The 11,921-nt window shown below is 45.5% G+C and overlaps 1 long non-coding RNA gene across 1 annotated transcript; it reads left to right on the top strand.

The window, feature by feature from the left end:
• Positions 1-2,607: 2,607 nt before the first annotated feature.
• Positions 2,608-11,224, top strand: LOC125635642 (uncharacterized). The gene is made up of 2 exons (XR_012668123.1): positions 2,608-6,403; positions 7,321-11,224. It is a non-coding gene; the product is annotated as an uncharacterized LOC125635642 (long non-coding RNA).
• Positions 11,225-11,921: the final 697 nt, after the last annotated feature.

Raw genomic sequence — 11,921 nt, 5'->3', positions numbered from 1 at the left:
GAACTAATAGATGTCAGAGAGTACAGATCAGTGTTAATCCAGGCAATTTCCTTCATGGTATACTGTCATAAAGTAAACAGGCCTTCAATCTGTCTAAAAATATTTACTTAACACAACTAGAATCATTTATGAACATCAACAAGGCACCAACAGATGACTTTATGAAGTTCCCTGCAAGTGTAAAAAAGCCATCAAGGGAAGCAACCTATCAATTACATCCCTTAAGATTCAGCCTCCAATAATTCCTTTCTGATGACTTTTCATTTGAATTCCTACCTGATGGTATAATGTTAGTAACAGATGTATTTAAAATCAACCTATCATCATCAATCCAGCTTGCCTGTATTTCTGTCTGTTTTTAGTAAGGAAAGGAAATTCATTCATTAACTGTTCTCCTTGAGGAAAAAGAACAGCATTTGAAAACAAGCCATTATGTAATGCTGCAGGGTTATTAAATAAGAAAAACAATCCCACTTACGAAAGAGTGCCTTCCTGTCATCTTCTCAGAACGGGGTATGAGATCAGAATATTGTATGGCAGATGAACGAGCAAACCTGCTAGTGAATATAACAGGTAAAGTGACATGTTAGGACTAGATTTATCCAATGATCTCTGCAAAGGCACTAAACCTCCCCTTCTTAACTGGCTGTTTCTAGTGGGCCACTAGAGTGGCATGTTGAGAACGGGTCAGAGACTCAGCACTCCAACTATACTCAGCACGCACTGCATCCCCCACTGCATGGTGTACCGCAAATCCTCCTCCTCTCCACACTATCACTTCACTAGCTAACGTGTCATACTTCACTGCATATGGGCTGTGTGTAGCTACAGTACTTTCACCAGTCAGTTGTTCCTCAGATTCCCCCAATACCTGACATACAACTGTTGCTGCACTCCAAGCCACCTGCCTGGCTCACTCTCTTAAAGGGTGGCCTGAAATCACTGCCCTATCTGCCTGGACCTATTTATTGATACAGTCCTGTGAACAGTGTTCCTCAAAGTATGACTAGGCACAGTCAAAAAGCATGTGTGTTACAATATCTACAGTATTACATGCCGGTAGGATACCTTAGCCACTAATTAACAATGTTTCAGGTCCAGTAGGTGAAGGAGACTTACCAAGACTTTCATACAAAATACCTACCACTTTGATTGAGCATGAGCTTTCGTGTAACTCTCAGCAGAATGACATACAAAATAATTTTATTACATTTATATTGACTTTGCCTAAGGAAGGGACACAAATAAAAGGGGGTCTTCCCCAGTCATGAAACTAGCTTACCAAAGATTAAAAACACAAACAACAAAAAACGTCACCACATAAATCATTTCAGGACAACTATTACATGTCTTCAGTTCAAGAGAAAGGGGTGGGGACATTAAAAGAACTTCCTTAATGCTCTGGATGATGGGATGGATTGCACCCCCAACAAGTTCACAGATGACACTAAGCTGGTAGGGGAGAGGTAAATATGCTGGAGGGTAGGGATAGGGTCCAGAGTGACCTAGACAAATTGAAGGTTTGGGCCAAAAGAAATCTGATGAGGTTCAACAAGGACAACTGCACTTAGGAGGGAAGAATCCCACGCACCGCTACAGGCTAGGAACCAAATGGCTAAGCAGCAGTTCTGCAGAAAAGGAGCCAGGGATTACAGTGGATAAGAATCTGGATATGAGTCAACAGTGTGCCCTTGTTGCCAAGGAGGTTAACGGCATATTGGTCTGTATTAGTGAGAGCATTGCCAGCAGATCGAGGGAAGTGATTATTCTCCTCTATTTGGCACTGGTGAGGCCACATCTGGAGTATTGCATCCAGTTTTTGCCTCCTCCCCCCACTACAGAAAGGATTTGGACAAATTGGAGTCCAGAAGAGGGCAATGGAAATGATTAGGGGCTGGGGTACATGACTTATGAGGAGAGGCTGAGGGAACTGGGCTTATTTAGTCTGCAGAAGAGAAGAGTGAGGGGGGATTTGATAGCAGCCTTCAACTACCTGAAGGGGGCTTCCAAAGAGGATGGAGCTAGGCTGTTCTCAGTGGTGGCAGATGACAGAACAAGAAGCAATGGTCTCAAGTTTCAGTGGGGGAGGTCTAGGTTGGATATTAGGAAAAACTATTTCACTAGGAGGGTGGTGAATCTCTGGAATGGGTTACCTAGGGAGGTGGTAGACTCTCCATCCTTAGAGGTTTTTAAGGCCTGGCTTGACAAAGTCCTGGCTGGGATGATTTAGTTGGGGTTTGTCCTGCTTTGAGCAAGGGGTTGGACTAGATGACCTCCTGAGGTCTCTTCCAACCCTAGTGTTCTATGATTCCATGAACTAACTTCCCAACAAAGGAGAGAACAAAACATAATCACATAGTGATAATATTGGCCCAGAACATCCCCTCCTGCAGAAATACCGGTGGATTTAAAACTACTTACAGAAGAGCCCCTCAAGGAGTTCTTGAAGGTCATTCTGAGGGCAGCCTCTCCTTGCTATGTCTGCCTCAAAGACCTTCCTTACAGGCTCAGAGATGGTCAATAGAAAAGCAAACAGCAGACCAGATTTTTTTTCCCCCAGGTAATTCATAGGAGTGCTATGCTAAACTGAAGTGCTAGTAAGGGACTGACTTTTTATTATAGTGACCATACTGTCAAGCCAGTTGCATGTTGTCTGTATTCAATCAATAATAACTAATTATGCCATTTGGTCAAGATCATCTTTTTCTTACTCTTGCTGCTAGGAGGACTTCATGTTGTGCATGTATTTTTGGCAGCATACGTGTGTGAGTATAATGTATTGCATTCTCACTGAATCTGTTCATGGAGCACCTCATCATATCATTTAAGAATATATGCCGTGACCTCTTCAGAAGACAAGTTATATACCTGTTTGATCACATGCATTTGCAGACATCTGTTTAACCCAAGTGCAAATGGATGTATGTTCTTATGCTGATTTCCAGCATGCCTTTCACTTGGCAGCTAATTTCTTGTAAAGAAAAGGCAACTGACTTTCCCACTTGACAATTTTATCTGGATCAAATTATTGAATGAGTTTATCTAGCAGTGTGCAGCCTCATTCATGTTCCCAATGGAATGTATTGTATTGTAGTTGTCAAATGCCTCGTGGTCTGCCACGTGAAACACCCTTCTGGTTTTTTTTTTTTTCTATATGATTGAGTGCTGGTCAACAGCAGCTGTGCCAGCACTCTGATCACTAGATTACCAATTAAATTGCCCTGGAGTAAACCTGAGAGGCAAAACTGTGGGGATGGGGGTGGGAGAGCTACAACTGTAATTAACCCATTAATTTAGAAAGTAGAAAAGTCACAAGAAGGAAGTGCCTGGGGGCTGGGGGTGTGAGAGTGATTGATTGGCTTTTGAGGGATCTCTCAGGGTGAAGATACCTTCCGTCTTCCCTCTCCTTTGCTGAGTGAGCTAAGGAGAGTATGTTTGTAATTACTGAGCTGCACAAGTCTGTAAAAGTGGTGGGGAAATAAATATTTTGTAAATAAATTTTTTGACCAAAAAGAAGGTCTCCAAGTGGTTTGTGGCTAGAAAAGAAACAGGAGCAGGATGATGCCATGCCATATTCTGCCATATTGCTTCTTTCAAACAAATTTTAGAAACAGTGCAGCCTACTCTTCCAACTCTTCCCTTCCAGACTGAGGGATCTGCCCCATTTTTGTAAAAAATGTCGCTTCTTTCTGATACCATATATACAAGGACTGAGACCCAGATGTTCATTTTCTAGTGGCTAGTTCTACATCCATTCCTTGGTGAGTTACTTGAGGCCTGCAAATGGAGTGGAACCTCTATGCTCATGGATCTCAGACCATGATCTCGAATTTCACTTATTTATTTATGCATTGTCAGAAGGCCTAATGGAGACTTACAGATAAAATGGTTAGGTCTCTACCCCAGCAGTTAACAATCTAAACAAGACAATACATAGTCACACCAGGCACTAGGTAAAGGAAGCAGAAGGGCTGATGTGGGCTAATTACTAACAAAGGAAATTTAATGTCAAATGTTGTAGCTTGATTAAATATAAGTTGGGCCATTTTACCTATACTGTACATTTTAAGTTACTAACAATCATATATATGTTACGGGGTATGCAAACCTGTACACTGGATTAATGAGGTTTTGGTGGTCTGGCCTATAGACCAGGGCTGCAGTGAGCTCTTCCCTGTAGCCCTTGGCAGAAATATCAAGTTTGGAGGCAGGCCCCTCAAGCTAAATGGAATAAACAGGCTAAAAGGAGGAAGAAGGGTTCAAGGAGTTGGTAATCCTGGTAGAGGAGAAAGAGCTCTTCTGTGGAAGAAAATGAATCCCAGGTCCTGAGAAATACAAAATATCTGGAAGTAGGGTAATCACCCATTCCTTATTTTAAGATGTATTGAAATGTATTAAAAGTAATAAGTAGTACCATTTTAAGCATTAAATTGAAGCGTAGGACAATTGCATTGTATACCTGAGGGCAACTTGAGAGAAAAATAAAAATACATGATATGCTATGAGAAATGTTGTTTCTCTAAGATGTCCCTTAAAATAAAGCATTGTCCCTTTATTTCCATCCAACAAACATGGCTACGCTACTTGGAAGAGAGAAGGCCCCTTCAGGAAAGGAAAACTCAGGCTACAGACTGTTCATCCATTTGGTAAATGGGAAGACTGAGCCAGGTTTCTTCATCGTAATGAAAAGCTGGGTTGACAGTTATATGTGGGTTTCCCGCACCCCTCGGACTGGAGTACACAAACAATTGGAAATGTGAGAGACTTTCCAGGATGACTTGAGGAAAAGAGAAGACCCAGAAGTATGGAGGGATTTTTGGTTCCATGGAGGAAAGGATGTGGTCGGATCTGGTATGACAAACCTTGGTCTGGTCTGGTAAGACAAGCCCTATATTCCTAATCCGCGCTGACTGTAAACAATTTGCCTTCACAGAAAACAGATGTGTAGCTATTAAACAACTTGCTAAAATCAGTTATATCAGACTACAAAACCTGTATTCTCTCATGGTTCTCTTGTTAAATATAACAATTAGTTTAGAAAGTCCAATCATTTTAGCACTACACTGTAATCTTTAAAAATGGATTTTATTGAAAATGTATGTGGATATAACTATTAAGACTTGATTTTTAGTTAGTTCATTACAATAGTTAACCCTAGTTCATTCTTTCTATTTTAAAATACATCAAACTGAGTCGGGGGGGGGGGGAAGACTCTTCATAAATAAGGCAACCCAGACAATGGAAGACTAACACTTCCTGTGCTAGGAATTTTCTAAAGTTGGACTACAAAAGTATTTCTGTTATCTGAGAGTTGTACACAACATAAGCAGTGGTGTAAAGCATAAACTGAGGGTGCAGAAAAATGTGACATGCCATAGGGAGTCAGAAAAAAAAAAAAGGTTGAAGGTTGCAGTGACTCTAATGTACAACAAATGCATTTCTTCTGGTAAACATTTTACATTATATATTTAGGTACAGTATGTGTCTCTATCTCGTTCCCCAAAAATATGTTAGGAGCTGTGAAATGGTATGAGAAGGGTAAGAAAGTGTATTCATGACCAAATGAAATTATGAGCATTTTAAGAAATGTTCTGGAGCCATCATCTTGCTTTGTAAGCTATTTAATTACACTCAGCATGGGAATGATGAGCAAATATCTAACAGAGCTAGCATAAAGTATAACTCAAAGGCAGGACGTCTGAGAGTCACAGAAGTTTTACGAAAGGGAACTTTGTCTTTCAAACTACCCCTAGATGGCAGTACTGACTTTGAAACAGGGTAGACATAAGCAGCATCACAGTCCATTTTCCTATTATTGTAGAGCAACACAGACAGCTGCAGCATTTCAGATTTTTGATTGCAAATTAAATACATGATATCCATCCAAGCACTATGTAAAATGCTGTGGGAAAAGGGAAAGAGTAGGGAAAGAGTTGAAGGGTTAATGTTTAGCTAGTCCACCTGGAAGCAGGCGGGGCACACCCTGACTGTTTCGTAGAAGCAATGCACACATTGCTCTATCCAAGGACAAGGGCTAGATATGAACCATGAGAACTTGATTGTTTGGACAGCAACTGTGGGAGGTTTTCTTAGCCTGGGCTCAAGGCCTGAGAACCAGGATTGTAGTAGATAGGGGATGGTAACTAAGTATATGAATTAACGTCACACATTCCTTTGTGTAGCAGTGTGTAATGCTTAGGGGGAGAAATATAATAAAAGGAGAAGGTGGAAGGCGGGGGGGCAGAGAACGCCCATCTCAGCTGACCAGCCTGCCTGCTTGCAAAAAGCTGTGTTCTGTCTCATCACTGAACCGCCACAACTGGCGCCCAAACGTGGGGCCCTCAGCACTCACCTCGCCCGGCAAGGGTTTCAGACGCGTCACTCATCCGCTTCGCGGATCCCGGTGAGTATTTTTCATTGTGGTAAGTATGGGAAGCTCCCTCTCTGCTTTGCAAGTGCAACACCGCAATGAGCTGCAGTATTTGCTGCGTAAGGCTCAGCATGACTGCCCGGCTCGAGCACTTACTCTCCTGCTACAGGAGGTGTGTGCCAAGTGCCCGTGGTATCCTGAAGCCGGAAGCCTTAAGTTAGCAGACTGGGAGCGATTGGGCCAGACATTGCACAAAGAGCCTCGGGCGCCCGTGCAGGCTTTACATGCCTGGCACCTCTGCCGCGATGTGGTACAGCGTGTCGCCTCCGACAGGCCTTCCCTCGCGAGGCTGGTGATCTCACCACGCCCGTCTGCTCCTGCAGCCATCCCCCCTCCTGGCGATGCGACACAGAGTGTCGCCTCGGAAAGGCCCTCTCCAGCACCAACAGAGGGGCTGCCGATCCCGCCGCCCCCGTCTGCTCCTGCAGCCATCCCCCCTCCTGGCGATGCGACACAGAGTGTCGCCTCGGAAAGGCCCTCTCCAGCACCAACAGAGGGGCTGCCGATCCCGCCGCCCCCGTTCGCTCCTGCAGCCATCCCTCCCCCTGCTTCGCCCCCAGTGCCTCTATTACCACCGCCTCCCTGGCCTTCCCCACCGGAGCCGGTGTGTGATCACCCTCCCCCCGTGGGGCCCCCCGGAGGGTCATCTGCATCTGCTCAGAAGCTTTCGCTGGTGCAACAAATGGTTCATGCAGCGAAAGCTCGATCAGATCTTACAGCGGAGGAGCTGGCTGATCTGGTCTCAGTTTGCCCGGTGACCTGGCAGAATGATGACCAGGGCAACCCCGTGGGCACCTGGACCACTTTGTCATACTCGGTGGTTAGAGAGGTGAGGAAAGCAATTCATGAGTTTGGCCTGACTAGCACCTTTGTGCGTGGTCTCGTTGAAGGGATAGGTACTGGGTACTCCCTAATCCCTGAGGATTGGAAAACGCTGCTGCGCATGATGTTATCACCTAGTCAGTATGTTATTTGGCTTAGTGAGTATCGGCAGATGGCAGAACGCCAAGCTCAGGTACATGCAGCGCACGGTATCATTCATGAGCAATTGGCAGGGGAGGGCCCGTTTGCTACTATTCAGATGCAGTCTCAACTCCCTCAGGCCGTCTTCCCCATTATTTCCACCTGTGCCCAGCATGCTTTCAAGAAGGTCCCGGATTCAGGCAAGCCTACCAAAAGCTTTGTCAGTATCCGTCAGGGTGCCTCAGAGTCCTTTTTGGATTTTACCAACAGATTGCAGGAGGCTATCCTCCGACAGGTGGATAACACTGAGGCAGCTCACGAGCTCCTGTTAAAAGTGGCAGTTGAAAATGCAAACGAGGATTGCCGCCGTGCTCTCCAGGCAGCACAAGCCTCTGGTATTTTAGAGCTCTCAGACATGCTGCGGGCGTGCCAGAACATTGGCACACAAGCCCACAAGGCTGGAGTTCTGGCTGCCGCCCTCAGAAAAACTGGGAAGGAGGGGAAGCGTTGTTACCGCTGTGGTAAGGAGGGTCATTTTCAGCGGGAGTGCCGCTCATCTAAGGCACCAGCCCGACCCTCAAAGAAGTGCCCCAAGTGTGGGAAAGGTTATCACTGGGCTAATCAGTGTCGTAGCGGGTCTGGAAACCGCGCGACGGGTCCCCCCCGAACCCAGGGCCAAACGGGGGTGTTTCCTACTCAGGCAATCGCTCCTCTGCCTTGGAATCCGTAGACTCTATGAGGGCGGCGACTGCTGGAAGTGCAGGGCTTGATTTGATCATGCAGGAGGACACTGACTTTCGGCTGCCAGGGGAGGTCTGTGCCATACCTACACAGGTGACGGGACCTCTCCCTGCCGGCTTTGTAGGTCTTGTTCTCCCTCGCTCACATGCTGGGAAACAGGGCTTTTTTGTCATTCCAGGGGTCATTGATGCTGATTACACTGGCATTATTAAGGTTCAGGTGTGGACTCATCTTCCACAGTCGCTCCCGCGTGGACGGTCAATTGCACAATTGATTTTAGTCCCCTATCAGGTGCCAGCTGCCGAGGATCGAACTCGGGGCGGAGGCGGCTTTGGATCGCCGTTGTCTCACTCGCCGTCTCACAGCGCGTCTTCTCCACTTGTTGCTCTGACAATGTCAGTCCGCCCCTCGAAGCCTCAGTTAACACTTCTCTTAGATGATGTTCCTTTTACAGGGCTGGTGGACACTGGAGCTGACGTTACGGTGATTCGTGATCTGGAGTGGCCAGCTAGTTGGCCTACAGTTCCTTCTAGAGAATTGTGGGGGATCGGGGGTAGTAAACCCGGGCGCCAAAGTTTGTCTTGGGTCACGGTCTCTAAACCGGGAGGCCGTACCCTTGCTACTATCCGCCCTTTTGTGCTCCCTGTCCACCTCAATATTTGGGGCCGTGATTTACTTACAAAGTTAGACACCACCCTCGATATTAACATCTGATGGCCCAAAACCCTCCCTCACCCACCGTGCCCTCCGCCTTACCCTTGGTATGGCAATCCTTAGAGCCCGTATGGATTGATCAGTGGCCCCTCCCTCTAAAAAAGCTAAAAGCACTTCATTCGCTTGTGCAGCAGCATTTGCAAGCACAGCGACTGGAGAGCTCCACTAGTCCCTGGAACACCCCGGTGTTCGTTATTAAGAAAAAATCGGGTGCTTGGCGACTGTTACATGATTTAAGGGAAATAAATAAACGCATCCAACCTATGGTCCCCTTGCAATTTGGCTTGCCAAATCCAAATTTAATTCCTCAAACCGATCAACTTTGTGTGTTAGATTTAAAAGATTGTTTTTTTTACCATCCCCCTTTGCCCTTAGAATTAGCTGCTGTTATTTTGGTCTTTCAACCTTTTGCTGATTGTCCCTTTAATTTAATTGTGGATACCTATTATGTTTATTAGGTAATTGATCATTTACCCCTTGCCCTCATTACCCCTCAGGTTGATGCAGACCTCCTTCGCCTGTTTTTGTTTTTGCAGCACCTTTTTGCCACTTGTCATTTCCCTTATTTTGTTGCTCATATTTGCAGTCATACCCCTCTGCCTGGGCCACTCACTGAGGGCAATGCACGCGCCGGTCGCACGTTGCGTGGTCAGGTAAATTCCCTTTTTTCTGACCCCATTGAAAGCCATGCCTTTTTTCATCAGTCTGCCTCTGTTTTGGCCCAGCAGTTTCACATTCCTGCTGATCATGCACGTTCCATTGTTCGTTCCTGCCCCCACTGTGCTGCTGCTGCTCCTACTTTTTCTTATGCCGTTAACCCCCGAGGTACCGCAGCAAATCAGCTGTGGCAGATGGATGTTACTCATGTGCCACAATTCCGCCCCTATTTGTTTTTACATGTTTCCGTTGATATTTCTTTAAGGTTTTTTTTGGGCTTCCCCACAACGTGGGGAAGCCACTAACAAAGTTATTCACCATTTGCTGGCCTGCCTTTTTGTTATGGGTCGCCCCTGCCAAATTAAAACAGATATGCCCCAGCCTACTGCTCTGCAGCCCTCTCCACCTTTTGTGCCCGCTGGGACGTCCGTCTTACACACGGAATCCCTTATAATTTCACGGGCCAAGCCATTGTTGAACGTGCCAATCGCACACTCAAAACCTTGCTAGATAAACAATTAAAACAAGGGGAGCTGCGTCTCCGAACCTTAGGAGACATTTAACAACAAATGCATATCCTCTTGTTTACTTTAAATAATTTAACACTGAATGCAGATCAGCAGACCCCTGCGGATCGGCATTTTCACAAATCTGAGGTACTGGAAAGACCACGTGTCTATTACTGTCAGCTGCCCGATCCACAGTGGCTGGGCCCAGTACCTCTAATCACTTGGGGTCGGGGATATGCTGCTGTGTCTCTCCCTGCAGGACCGTTGTGGGTTCCAGCTCGGTGTGTGCGACCAGCACTTAAACAACATGGCATGGCACCAGGGACTGTCGAATCCCATACTGGAGTTTCAGCTGACCTTGGAGGAGACCGCGTTGCCCCCCGAGTCGACAACGACGGGACGGAAACGGAGGAGGCGTAGCGTCCCAAGCCAGCCCGTGACATGGGGAGCAGTAAAAGCATTAGTCGCCGCGGCTCAACGAAGACTGGCAGCAGATCAACAGCCAGAGACTCCTGAGACTTTGTTTGTGGCGATTCTCGCCCAAATCACTGCTAATTCTGTGATGATTGTGTGCCTTTTGTGCCTGCTATTTCCTAAAAGAAGTGTACCCCTTTTAGATGATTATATTGCAGATGTTGAGCTTTTGGTTATTTTGTGTTTGTAATCATTGGGCTTATTTTTTGCTGCTGCTGTGTACAATGTATTCTTTCCTTGTTAAGATTTTGTAAAATTTTGCCCTGGAAAGCTCCCCAGGTTATGTCCTTGTCTGTCTGGGAGTTAAATAGCATGACAAAACAAATTGACGGCTACCATGAGATGGCCAAATATCAATAAATAAAAAACGGGGAGATGAAGGGTTAATGTTTAGCTAGTCCACCTGGAAGCAGGCGGGGCACACCCTGACTGTTTCGTAGAAGCAATGCACACATTGCTCTATCCAAGCTAGATATGAACCAGGCTAGATATGAACCATGAGAACTTGATTGTTTGGACAGCAACTGTGGGAGGTTTTCTTAGCCTGGGCTCAAGGCCTGAGAACCAGGATTGTAGTAGATAGGGGATGGTAACTAAGTATATGAATTAACATCACACATTCCTTTGTGTAGCAGTGTGTAATGCTTAGGGGGAGAAATATAATAAAAGGAGAAGGTGGAAGGCGGGGGGGCAGAGAACGCCCATCTCAGCTGACCAGCCTGCCTGCTTGCAAAAAGCTGTGTTCTGTCTCATCACTGAACCGCCACAAAGAGTAACATTTTTAATATTAAAAATCAAATTACACTCACGTTTTAGAACCATTTGAGCAAACATCATTAAGAATGCATTTCCTTCCTTGCTTCCCCATTCCTACCTTACACTGTTACATCTTTAGAATGCTTCTTGTCTGCAGTATGTGCATTAGTAAAGATGAAAACAGCACATACCTCCCATTTTATAGTCCAGGAGTATAAAGGATGACACTAGTCTTCCCTGGATCATCTTAGCAGGCTGCAAAACAGTTTTCAGGGAAATAATTTATGCAATAGTTCTCTTCAAGAACATGTTATTACACATTTCCTGGCATATCAGAAATATTGTGTAATGAATCCTGGGCCACAGATTAAAATCAGAGCATTCAGCACCTGGGAGGGGATGCACCTTCATGATATGTCATTTATTTTAGGTAGCTTTTTGGTGCTTCAATTCAGCAAAGCACTTGAATATACAATTAACTTTAAGCCTGTGGTTAAGTGCTTTGCTAAATTGGAGTCCCCAAAAGCTAAGCGCACGCTCATGTGCTTTTCCTGAATCAGGCCCTAATTTGATGTCCTTCTTCAAGTATCTTTCAATAAGTTATCCCACCTCCACTTCCTTACATTTATGAAGTAAAATCTTAGCTCCATTGCAATCAATGGCAAAACTCCCATTGA

The sequence above is a fragment of the Caretta caretta genome, chromosome 4 (assembly GCF_965140235.1).
Source record: "Caretta caretta isolate rCarCar2 chromosome 4, rCarCar1.hap1, whole genome shotgun sequence".
NCBI classification, from domain to species: Eukaryota; Metazoa; Chordata; order Testudines; family Cheloniidae; genus Caretta; species Caretta caretta.
Note: the sequence above shows the minus strand (reverse complement) of the source record. Positions and strands in the feature narration are given on the sequence as shown.